Source organism: Puma concolor, chromosome A1 (assembly GCF_028749965.1).
Source record: "Puma concolor isolate L17-30 chromosome A1, mPumCon1.1.hap2, whole genome shotgun sequence".
NCBI lineage: Eukaryota > Metazoa > Chordata > Mammalia > Carnivora > Felidae > Puma > Puma concolor.
The window spans coordinates 193,201,892-193,214,229 of NC_141667.1; the positions used below are offsets into that span (position 1 = coordinate 193,201,892).

The 12,338-nt window shown below is 41.0% G+C and overlaps 1 protein-coding gene across 12 annotated transcripts in view; it reads left to right on the plus strand.

The window, feature by feature from the left end:
- Positions 1 to 440: 440 nt before the first annotated feature.
- KLF12 (KLF transcription factor 12) overlaps positions 441 to 12,338 on the plus strand; it is a 453,354-nt gene continuing 441,456 nt past the window's right edge. For 6 of the 12 annotated variants that reach the window (XM_086710407.1, XM_086710520.1, XM_086710513.1 and 3 more), the window contains exon 1: positions 441 to 806. The gene's annotated coding sequence lies outside the window, so the exon portion shown is untranslated. The other 6 variants (XM_086710397.1, XM_086710509.1, XM_086710502.1 and 3 more) reach the window with 1 other exon arrangement.

A 12,338-nucleotide genomic window follows, 5' to 3' on the forward strand; every position in this document is an offset into this window, starting at 1 on the left:
TTGCGCGCTCTGACACAAAAGAGGGGACTTTCTCGCGGCTCAGCGCGAGTCCTCGCCTGGCGAGTTGCAATCCGGGGGTTCCTCCCGCCGCGAGGCCCCGCGGGCCCCCCTCGGCCGGCGGCTCCCAAAGCTCCGTTGGCCATGTGTAGGTTATTTTGGGTGCCGCAGCAAGGTGGTGCAGGTGAAAGGGAAGCGCGGCCGAGGCCGGGGGGCGGGGGCAGGGGTGGGGCGGGGTGGGGCGGGGTGGAGGCTCCGCGGACCCACCCCCCAGCCCGGCGGCCCGGGCGGCGAGGCGAGGGCCGGGCAGTGGGTGTTGCCTTCTACCTCTGCGAGCGGGGAGGGGTTAGTTTCCCACAGGGGATTTCAACCATCACACTCAGAGCCCGCCTCCTAATCCTCGGGCGGAGCGGCTCGGGGGCCCCATTTTATGGCAATAAAGCGACTTAGCGCCTGCTGAGCGAGCCCCTCCCCGCCGCCGCCCCCGCCCTCGGCCCCACCCCGGGGCTCGCCCGCAGCGGCGGGGCTTTGTTTCTGGGGAGGAGGACCCGGAGCTCTTTTGTTTGGGGGTTTGGTGTTTTCACCCCCCCCACCTCACCTCACCCCACCCCACCCCACCCCCCACGCCTCTCCGGTTTCCTGAGCTGCGGGCTGCAAGGGAGGAGAAGCGGCGTCTTGCAACCCCCTCGGCTGGGCCCCGGGGTAATTCGATGCGGGCCTGGCGAGGCTCCCCACGCTAGACCGGGGCTCGCGTCTCGGCAGCCTCCACCCACCGGCCCACCCTACATTTAGCGCATCATGTGATCCGGGTAAGTCATTTGCAAGTACAACAGTTCCCTGGGTTGCCCCCCATTCATTTCCTGAGAACTGCAGAGAGCAGCTGAGAGGCTCTGCCTGTGCGTGTGCGAGTGTGCGTGTGAGTGTGCGCGGGTGACGCCGTGTGTGTGCGAGAGTGAGTGTGTGCGCGCGCGTGTGTGTGCGAGAGAGAGAGAAAGGGAGAGAGAGAGGGGGACTCTGTGTGAGGGAAAGAAAACAATTTCTCCTGCTCTGCAGCTTCTGTTCAGGTCTGTGCCGATTCCGTTTCTTATCAAAATAAACAACCCCCTCCTTTTTTTTTTTTTTTTTTTGCCATCCCAAATCAGACCGTGTTCTCTTAACATGTTTTATTTTCCTTCTGTCATCTGCTCAAGTTAAATCATTTTGGTTGGTCTGTGTTCTTAAAGGGGGAAAGTGTTGGGAAGCGGGAGGGGGCCGAGGGAGGGCGATGCTATTGCAAAGCAAGTAGCGTCGGTCGGATATGTGAAGAAGAAAGAAGGAGGTTTCTCTCTCCACCCCCCCCGCACCAATTTTTTTTTTTTTTTTAAAGAACTTATCAAGTACCGTGAATTAAGCAAATGTTTTTCTACCCCTGGTGGAATTGTTGGTTGCAATGTTTGCCTGACGGTTGCCAAGGATGGGACATAAAACACCCGGGCTGAATCGGGGAGGCGGGGGTGGGGGGTTGTGGAAGTAGTTTGCCCCCAGGAAGAGAGCGAGTTCGGTGAATAGCTGCCGCACCGGGGCTGTGTGGGCTGTGGGTGTGCGCTGGAGAGAGTGGAGGGGAAGGGGTTAAGGCGGAGATGACACTGCTGGCATGAATAGTGGTCCTGGTGCTACATTCATTATTGTCTCTGGTCGTAATGATGTGTAACTGTCACTTGCTACAGTGCCTGGTCCGCGGAAGTAGCCAGGGGCTGGCCCGTGGCTGTTATTTTCAATTACGGGGGAGCCGGCCGGAGTTGACAAGGGGCAACTTTGCACGTCCACCCGAGCCGGGCAGCCCGCGGAGCTGGCCTGGGAGCCCTTTCTAGCCTCAGAAGCTCGCTCCCAGGACTCGGACTTGACCTCCGAGACATGAGTTGGTGTTCGTGTTAGATGCTCTCCTATGGGGAGAATCAATCCTGCTTTTGTTGGGTAGAGAGCTGCGTATTAGAACTTTGAAAAACTTTTATCTTTGGGGAAAAGGGTGGGGTGCACTCAACAGTTCTGTTTCGAAGTGCATTTGAGGCAAACGCTTGGAAAAAGTACCAATTCCTTTGTTATATGCCCTGCGGCTTCCCAGCCCCCCTTCACCCTGCGCTTCGAGTTTTGCATACTTTAATAGTAATACCCTTAATTCAGCTGATAAAAACTGACTGTGTTGAGTTAAAGAGTGTTAGTACAACGGAATGTGTAATCTGGATAAACAGTTTGTATGGTTAATATCGTCAGCTCTCTAATTTAACAGTACAGATGGTTTAAGTATCGTTCTGTATGGATTGTTTTAAGCAATCCCACTGGCTAATAGAATTCTCGGCCGAGCACTGGGATATTTTATTGTAAATCATCTTTAATATTCTCTGTTTCCCGGTCACACCAGGGAGGTGAGCAGGTCTATTTACATTTGGTGCCTGTGCATCCAGTGGCCTCAGTAGACATCTGTCAATCAAATAACGTCATTGTGCAAATCCACCTAGACGCCTCCAGGCCCTTTTCTTACTGGAGGAGAGAGTTGTTTAGATAAGTAAATGCTTTGAAATAAATTTGGTGTCTTTTAAAAGGGAGCCTCTTGTGATGGGAATAGGAGTGGTCACTCTGGAAGAGTGGGTGTATTCCATCATGTAACAAATGCTTTTTGGAATTGGCATTTAATAAAAACAGTGACTCCCCCCACCCCCCCCCCCCCAAAAAAAAAAGCCTGGTTGTGCTGTTTGTAGACCCCATTCGCATTTTGTTTACATTCTTTAAAACCACGCAGAAATTGGTTGCGATAAAGGGGTATACTTTTAGGCTAGAAGATGTTTAACTGTGGAAGCTTAGTAGACATGGGATGGTGAAGGGCAAACATTTCAGTTGCATAAGTTGTATCTTTATCGCTGCAGCCTGGTCAATCGATTGGAGACTAGCTTGAGTATGGTAAGCTTCTTTGAGTTGGGGAGGGAGCAATTAGAGCATAGAAGTATTGGCAGAAATTGGTAATGCATTTAGGAGCGAAGTTTATTATTCTTGTCTTGTAATTCATAACTATTATGAAGTATACCGAAGCTGGTGAAATTTGGAAGTTTCAAATTTATGAACCAAAACCATGTAACTAATATAGTTGTGTGAGATACACAGAACATTCTTGAGGAATTTCTGTTTATTTTTGAGTTGCTTCAGTTATTTATCTATTACTTAGCGATGCCTATTTAAAAGAAGCTTCGGTCAGCTAAACTTTATTTTGGAATGCTTTGTATTACTATTTATTGAATGAAAATTGTTGTGCCAGTGGGCCCTTAACATATATTTTTTTTCTCCAGAAAGTTCTTTTTCAGTAACTGAATGTCATTTGGGAGAAAACTGGTCCTGGTGTAGCATTTGAGACCTTGACCTTAGCAACTTTTGGCTGGTGGTTGTTTACTACAGCTGCAGCCTCTGTGTGTACAGAAAGGGAAGGGACTGCAAACACCAGTGCGCTCACTCTCCCCAGGCCAAGGGAAAAACAAATCAGGATGCGTGATGTTCATTCATTCCGAAGAGGGTGCATCAGGCATAGAATAGCAGTAGTGTTCTGGTCATTTAAAAATATATATGTTCCTCAGGGATTACTTCCCTGCCTTCTGTGAAAGGTAAACAAGCACTTGAACAGACTGAGTGAGTTTTAAATGTTCTATCATGAAGCAGGCTGTTATCAAGTGAATGAAATAATTTGGTCTTAAACATAGGTGTGGTTTTTTTTTTTTTGTGTTTTGTTTTTTTCTTTTTCCTCTGCAAAGAGGACGTAAGTGCTTAGGCCTCTAGGCCTACACTGAGGGCATTTTGAACTCAAGCCAGTGTTGGTTAATCTAGAGTACTGAGTCGCCTTACCAGTGAGGTGATATTGTTAAGCAGTTGAACATACGAAGGTCCTCGCTGTTTTTGCCATTGTACAAAATGGAAAGTGTGGAATTTCATATTTATGTGTGAATTTCATTAAGATAATCAATTAAATTGGAGGTGTCAAATGGTTTTCTTTAGATTGTGAGAGAAACAGTCTTCTTAGAGGGTTTAGTTCATAAATGTAACTAGATGATTTGTGTATTGATACAAACTAGTTGTATTCTACAAAACTAGAGGTGCAGACTTACTTGAAAAGTTACTTGTTTTGGATAAGGAAGTCTTCCCGCTTGTGCTTTCACGCCGATTAAGGAGCAAGAACTAAAAATCTCAAAACTGCTTTATTTAACAGTTTTATTTAACACCCATGGTTATCTTTTTCCTTGTAGAAAACAGCTTTCATTTTTATAAATAATTTCTAAAATAGGTTGCGGTTGCTTGCCTTTATCATTTATGTTTTGAAAATGCTGTATGATAGTAGAGTGGTAATATCTGTATTTTTGCCCCCTGTTCACTTATTTTCTTTTATGTTTATTTTTCAGCTGACAAATTACACACAGCTTTCAGTCTTTAGTATGTACAAGATGTAAGGGTAAAAATATTAAAATTAAATCACTGGCGACACCCTATAAACCACAGCCTTAACTCATCCACCACAACCACAGCTCCCAAAATCAAAACGCAAGTAAACAGATGGGCCTTGCCCTATGCCCAGGAGGTCAACAGCCCTGGGCTCTGTGAGATCTGCTGTATTTCCAGATCCCAAACCCGTTCAGGGAAATGTCTGACTTCAACAGGCCAGAATTCATTTTCAGGGCCTGGACCAGCCACACCCCATCTGATGTCAGCTTTTGAGTTCTTGTGGCTGAGAACACATGCTGTGGATTAAATGGTTACTTTCTCTATATATTCTCAGTAATTATGTTACAAAAGGATTTTTCGGTTTTGGGTGTTTATTGTCATAAAAGTGGCTACTTGAGTAGTCCTGTTGCTCCATAAAAATTTGTTTGGGTCTGGCAGTAGACTATAGGATATTCACCCAGAGAATTCTGCTCTTGGCGTGGTCTTTCTTCCTGTCTTTTTCTCCAGTGAAAGTCATATACTTCGGTTGCTGTTTCGTGGTATATTTTTTTGATTATTAGCATAATTGGACTGGTCTGAAGAGTATTGCTTTTTAGGTACAGATGGGGTAGCAGGAAGCCTTTGCTGCTGTACTGCTGCATGGAAGGTGAGAGAAACCATTGGAGAGCTTTGGGATAGTTTTCTCCGTCCCATCAGAGGTAATAGAAGCCGCAGCTATTACAGTTTACTGGCCTAGACAGCCAGGAGTTGTGTTCCCAGTGCTACAGTCACAACACCTGTGGGTTTTTAGAATTATTCTGGGCGTGATGTATGTGTGTATATTACATGTATGTGTATTTGCTATTTTACGTATATTTTATGTATATATATGCATGCATATAGTATTTATGAACGTGAATTTTTATATTCTGTATGTTGGTATATATCCCCCGGCACCCCCGACGCTACATATATTACGAAAAAGAATTACGGTAAAAAGTCCCCCTCCTCCCACTTGTATACAAAAGAAGGAAAACACACAGTTTGTTTTTTCCAAATCCTATGTTTAGTAATAATGTTCTCACTTGGTTTTGAGTTTAGGAAGCAAACTTAGAACGTGAAAACAGCCTTGCCCCAGAGAAAACAAACCAACATAACTAAATGAGAACCAAGATAAATGATTGTGAAAAAATGAAACAGCTAACTGTAAAGAAAATATTTATTCATTTCACAATCCGGTATCTGCTAAGATTATATATCCTGGAATCTGGACTGATTGAGGTGGCAGAGATATCACAATCTGAAGCAGGGTCTCTTGGTTACTAAAACTGGACGACCTTGGTTAAATTTCTTAACCTGAGTCTGTAAAATGGGAAAAATAGTAGACATCTTACAGGGTTGTGGTGAGGGTAAAAGAAGATAGTGTGGGTACGAATCACTTTGTAAAACTAGAAAGTACTAGTGTGGCAACTGATTTGACAGGAAAACCACTCCCTCTCCATCCCCCACATCCCTACAAGGGATGAACTTTCCAGCCTCTCTAAGTGAGCATATAAATTACACTTATGGAGAAGGAATTTCCGAGTGTGGGTAGAAAACTTCTGGCAGTCAAAGGTCATGAATTCCATTCCTGTCTCACCAGAGATTTGCTCTGTGACCTTGAGAAAGTCATTCTTAAAAAGTTTCTCTGTAGCTGGTATGAAACTTTACCATTAACATTTGTATAATGCAGGTGAAGTATCTGAGCTTTTCAAAAGAATGTACATGAAAATACAGTTCCCATAATCATTTTACAGAAAACAGAAAGTGAAGATCAACAGTGATTTCTTAGAGATTGTAAACCTCCTTCAGTGAGTCCACTAGTCATTAAAAATACCCTTATTTTTTTATAGAATCATTAATTTTGTGCTGTTATTCTATAATTTAGGACAGTCTTATTGAACTGCAAATCCCTAGTTAAGCGAAGATTCTGTTGATTAAGCTATGTCTGATTTATGGCTTAAGCCAGAAATAAAGCGTCTTGGTTAGACTCAAACATTGTTGTAACACAATAAATGCACAGCCAAGAGAGGTAAATGATGGAGATATTACATGGATATTTGCAAATTTATTGAACATATTTTATTTATGCACACATTTTTTTCTGCTGTGTACATTTCTTTACACACATACATTTGAGAAAATTAACAATATTAATTTACATAATTTCTCCCCAGCCACATTTTCTTCAGTTAAGAAACAAAAAAAATATTTTTTCACGCTCTGTGTAAACACTATTCTTGGAAGAGCAAAGAAATTGACTCACACTAGCTCATCAATAGAATTCATTTTAGACTCTCTATGTCACACATACACCTTGCCTAACTCCTGTTCCTGTTACAACTATCACTGTAAACATCACTTCCTCTGGGATTCTTACCATCCCTTACTTTGCAAAGTACTTAATAAGAATACTGAATAAGAATAAGAATTCTGAATAAGAATATTCAGGGTTCCAGGCTGTGTTCTATGGCCCTATAGTACATGCTGTTTTTCTGGTGCAACTGCTTGTTGATTTGCTGGTCCCCTCCCAATAGTAAGCCCCTTGAGAGCAGGAAATGATTCTTCTTCATAGTTACTGTACTGGCTTCTCACCCAGTGCCTACCATGGTGACAGATCACACAGTGCTAAAATACTTGTACAAGGAACAAATTAAGGAGTGCAATCTCTGTGACTAACCCTCCAGTAGCCAAGTGCCATTATCATGGATTTTTCCTTCCTAAGTCTTTTGATCTCTCTCTAGCTAAGCATATACAACTCTATTAGCCATTCCACAATTCACTACCTTTTCCTGCCTTTTTTTTTTTTTTTTTTTCTTTTTCTCTTCGCGAAATGAAGCTTTGTAGTGGAGTCAAAGGGTGCTGGATTTGAAACCTCAGACTACTCGGGTTTGGCTGTCTGACTGGACAAGTTAATTCTCCAAGTCTCTGTTTACGTATAAGTAAAAACAAAAACAAGAACAAATAATGTCAACATTGCAGAATAGTTTTGAAGACTAAAATTGTGGTAATGTCCATAAAGTGTCAGGTGTATAGAGCCTTGTACATATTTAGTGCTCAATAAATATTAGTCTGCTCTAGGATATTGGTGCCTCTCTCTCTTTCTCTGTCTCTTTTTTTTTGTATTATAATTTTTAGTTCCAGTTAGTTAACATACAGTGTTGCATTAGTTTCAAGTGTATGATATAGTGATTCAACGCTTCCATACATCACCCAGTGCTCATCAGGACAAGTGCCCTCCTTAATCCCTGTCACCTACTTAAACCATCCCCCCTCCACCCTCCCCTCTGGTAACTATCAATTTGTTCTCTACAATTAAAAGTTTGTTTCTTGACTTGTCTCGCTTTCTCTTATTTTCCCCCCATTGCTCATGTGTTTTGTTTCTTAAATTCTGCATATGAGTGAGATCATATGGTATTTGTCTTTCTCTGACTGACGTATTTCGCTTATTGTTTTAGTCTTTAGCTGTATCCGTGTTGTGGCAAATGGCAAGATTTCATTCTTTTTTTATGGCTGAGTAATATTCCATTATATATATATACCACTTCTTTGTCCATTCATCAGTCGATGGACACTTGGGCTGCTTCCATATCTTGGCTTTTGTAAATAATGCTGCTATTAGTATTCTTGTATTCTTTGGGTAAATACAAGTAGTGTGATTGCTGGATCACAAGGTAGTGCTCTTAAAAGCAGCCATTCAGAATGAGTAGTAGCAGCAAAATAAAATAGCTACTCTTTATTGTTCAGAAGTTAGGTACTGTGTTTTTCACATGTTAGTTTATTTGATATGTACTCTTTACTACACAGGTATGTATGGTTGACTTTCAAATAATTTACACTTTGAATACTGTATGTGGAAACCCCTAAAGTACCTTCTATACACTGGATTTTGACTTAAGGATGCATTGTTTTATAGCAGTTGTGTGATGGTGCTCACTGCCCAGTAAGAGTTCCCCTCCCCCAATGACTTTGCTATTTTTTTTTTAATTTTTTTTTTTCAACGTTTATTTATTTTTGGGACAGAGAGAGACAGAGCATGAACGGGGGAGGGGCAGAGAGCAAGGGAGACACAGAATCGGAAACAGGCTCCAGGCTCCCAGCCATCAGCCCAGAGCCTGACGCGGGGCTCGAACCCACGGACCGTGAGATCGTGACCTGGCTGAAGTCGGACGCTTAACCGACTGCGCCACCCAGGCGCCCCGACTTTGCTATTTTTGACAGTGTTTTAAAAAATAATTTGAAAATTTGGGGCACCTGGGTGGCTTATTCTTATAAGCATCTGACTCTTGGTTTCGCCTCAGGTCATGATCTCGCGGTTCATGAGTTCGAGCCCCGCATGGGGCTCTGTGCTACTGGTGCAGAGTCTGCTTTGGGTTCTTTCTTTTTCCCCCTCTGCCCCTCTGCCCCTCTCCCTCTCTCTCCCCCTTTCCCTCTTTTGTCTCTGAGAGTAGGTCTCCTTTTTTTAATTTTATTATTATTTAAAAAAAAATTTTAATGTTTATTTATTTTGAGGGAGAGAGAGACAAAGTGCGAGCAGGGGAGGAGCAGAGAGAGAGGGAGACAAATAATCTGAAGAAGGCTCCAGGCTCCAAGCTGTCAGCACAGAGCCCGACGCAGGGCTTGAACCCACAGACCATGAGATCATGACCTGAGCTGAAGTTGGCCGCTTAACCGACTGAGCCACCCAGGTGCCCCAAGAGTCGGTCTCCTTTAAAACATGAGTCTGGTCCCTTGACATATAGAATTTTTTTAAGTTTTCAGAAGTGCATCACATATTAAAATATGAGATTCCTCTTTTTATTCATTAAATATTTGTTGAGTACATATGTATGATATTACGGTTTCTATTTTATAGATGTAGGGGCTGATTTTAACCCAATTAATGCCAATAACCATGGTCAGTAGCCAGTTAGCTTTAAATATTTTTTTTGATGTTTATTTATTTTGAGAGGGAGAGCAAGTGGGGGAGGGTGGCAGAAAGAGAGAGAGAGAGAGAGAGAGAGAGAGAATGAATCTCAAGCAGGCTCCATGCCCAGCGTGGAGCTTAACACGGGTCTCTATCTCACCACCCTGAGATCATGAGATCATGACCTGAGCTAAAATCAAGAGTCGAATGTTTGACTGAGCCACCCAGGTATCTCTAAAGTAAAGATTTGAACGCTGGAAAGCCGTTGTGTTATGCCCTATTCCCTGTATTACTCTTAACTCCCTTCAGCAGTAAGTATGATAGTCCAGATTTAATCTTCTTGTAGAGTAAGAGCAAAAAATGGGAGTATTAGACAGATACTGTATTTACAGGCTGTTATTTTGTTTGTAGATACTGACCTACTGCACTTACTAGCATATTTACCTCAATACAGAAGCCAATTTTGTGATGGTTGATACATGTGCTAAAACAAATTGTGAGACCTAATCCAAAAAATTGCTTTAGAAGGCAACTGCTATAGGGTATGTCAAAGTGGCAGCAATAGACCAGTAACTTCTGGCCAGTATGCATTCTGTCATTTGATAAAGCTGTTACAGTCAGAGGCATCATACGAGTAACAAAAAAAACATTATTTCTATAAAAAATGCCTTACCCATTTGACCTACACTTATTTAGCTCCTATCATGTAATCCGGAATCATGTATGGAAACGGATAGGGCATTATCATTAATTAGCTGAAAATCAAAGAGGGAAGGTGAGACTTATGTGGAAACTTACAATACAAAGTAAGTTGTGATACATGGACCAAGTTGCTTAAAATTCATGGGAAAAAATTCCTTGTATCTGGGAAACGAAAGGTTTTAGGTTTTTAGTGGATATGGCAATAATTCTTCATGGAAAATGTTTACTTTTTATAGAAAAGAGAAAAAAATCTGCAAGAATAAGAAAGCAAATTAAAAACATTATTTTGGCCACTGTGGTGGTTTCACACATCCTTTTCTGTTTTCTTTTAGAGCTGATGGCTTTATGGTGTTTTGGCAAACTTTTATCATTTGCCATAACACGAGAATATTGTGATTCCCAAAATTAGAGCCTGGGATATACTTGGCTAGTAGGACATGCCGTGTTATAATGAGTTTAGAGAAGGTTTATTTGGGCAAAACAAAATAATAATGTTGATCGGTTAATAAAATTTTAAAAATACACTTTATATGGGGGCGTCTGGGTGGCTCAGTTGTTTAAGTGTCTGACTCTTGATTTTGGCACATGATCTCAGGGTTCATAGGTTCAGGCCCATGTCTGACTCTGTGCTCATAGGCAGAGGCCACTTGGGGGTTCTCTCTCTCTCTCTCTCTCTCTCTCTCTCTCTCTCTGCGCTTCTCCCCTGCTTGTTCTCTTTCTCTCAAAATAAAGAAATAAACTTAAAAAAATAAGTTAAAATAATGAAAAAAATATACTTTATGTGAGGCTGTATAGTCAAATTTTTTTCATATTGCTAAATTTAAGCAATGACCAAGAACTTTGAATATAGGAATAAGAGGTTTTGTTTGTTTTTAACATAAGAATAATGGAAGGAAAAACTTGGAAACTGATCAATTTTCTGATCAAGAAGGTCGGAGTCCATTGTAATTTATCAGAGGTGTTGCTTGAAGGCATATTTAGAAAGAAACTTTACATTAAAGTGGTTGGTTATTTAAAGTGACATCCTCTGGAATGTGCATTAGCTTTCTGCTTTAGGTATAAATACAGAACACTTAAAGAAACACAAAATATTTCATTTTGAGATAATACATAACCAGAAAGAAATTCACTCTTAATGAGTCTATAAAGAGCATTGATGGAATTCTTATTGTACGCTGAGCTCTCTATTGAATATATTGGGATTATACCAAGGCTCTGAGCTGAGGCAGTTGTTTTTATTTATAAATAGCTTGGTAAATAAGACACTTTAGAATACTTGAGAAGTATGGGATAGCAAAAAAAATATATATATATATAATATATTATATATATATATTGGTTAGTGCTTTTTGGTTAGTGCTTGGTGGTTTACAGAGTTGTTTTTTGATAATCTTATAAGGTAGATTGGACACATGTTATCATTTTATTCATGAGGATATTAAGGTCATCTGAAGGTAGAATAACTAGAAGGTGGCCAAGTTGAAACTAGAACCTTGATTTTCAACACCAGTAAAATAATTTTTTCCATTTCATCTGATTGCTGTCTTCCTAAGTTTCATTTAGTTTAAGATAGTCTCCATTGCTCAAAGGAGGTGCCAATGTCTAGTGTCTAGCTCATGTGAGATATTCAGTGAATATTGATGAATTCTTTCTCCTTCCAAAATGTACTTTAAAGGGGCATAAAAAAAAAAAAAACCATATAGCTCAGAAAGAGCAACTTAATTGTAGAAGACACTGTGCAAATAGAGGCATGAATACTCTGAAGAAAATTAGGGAGGTGGTTCATCACTTACTATGTACCAGTGCTTGTGCTAGGTGCTGAGAATACAACAGTAAATAAAACCTGGGCTTTGTCTCAGGTATAAACAGATCAGGAGGAACCGGCACAACTAAACCCAAAGAGAGGGCCTTGCTCTAGTATATTTCGGTTTATTTTATTTTCATTTAGATCCTTAGTGTGCCTAAAAATAGTACCTAGATATTTTTAGATTTATGTTTTAGTTTCTTTTAAGTACTTTTTATCTTATCAGAAAATCTGTTTCCATTTAAGCATGTGATTGTCTTAATTTCTTTTCCTTTTGAAAAAAATATTTTGCATTTATTGTACTTAAAATGTGTATGATACACTTAAACGCCGTTATCTCATTTAATGCTTGTAACCAACCCAACGTTAGGTATTTATTTAAATTAATTTATTATTACTTTTATGACTTAGGTTTTCAAAGGACAACAGCTTAAGATCTGTGTTCCCAGGGATAAG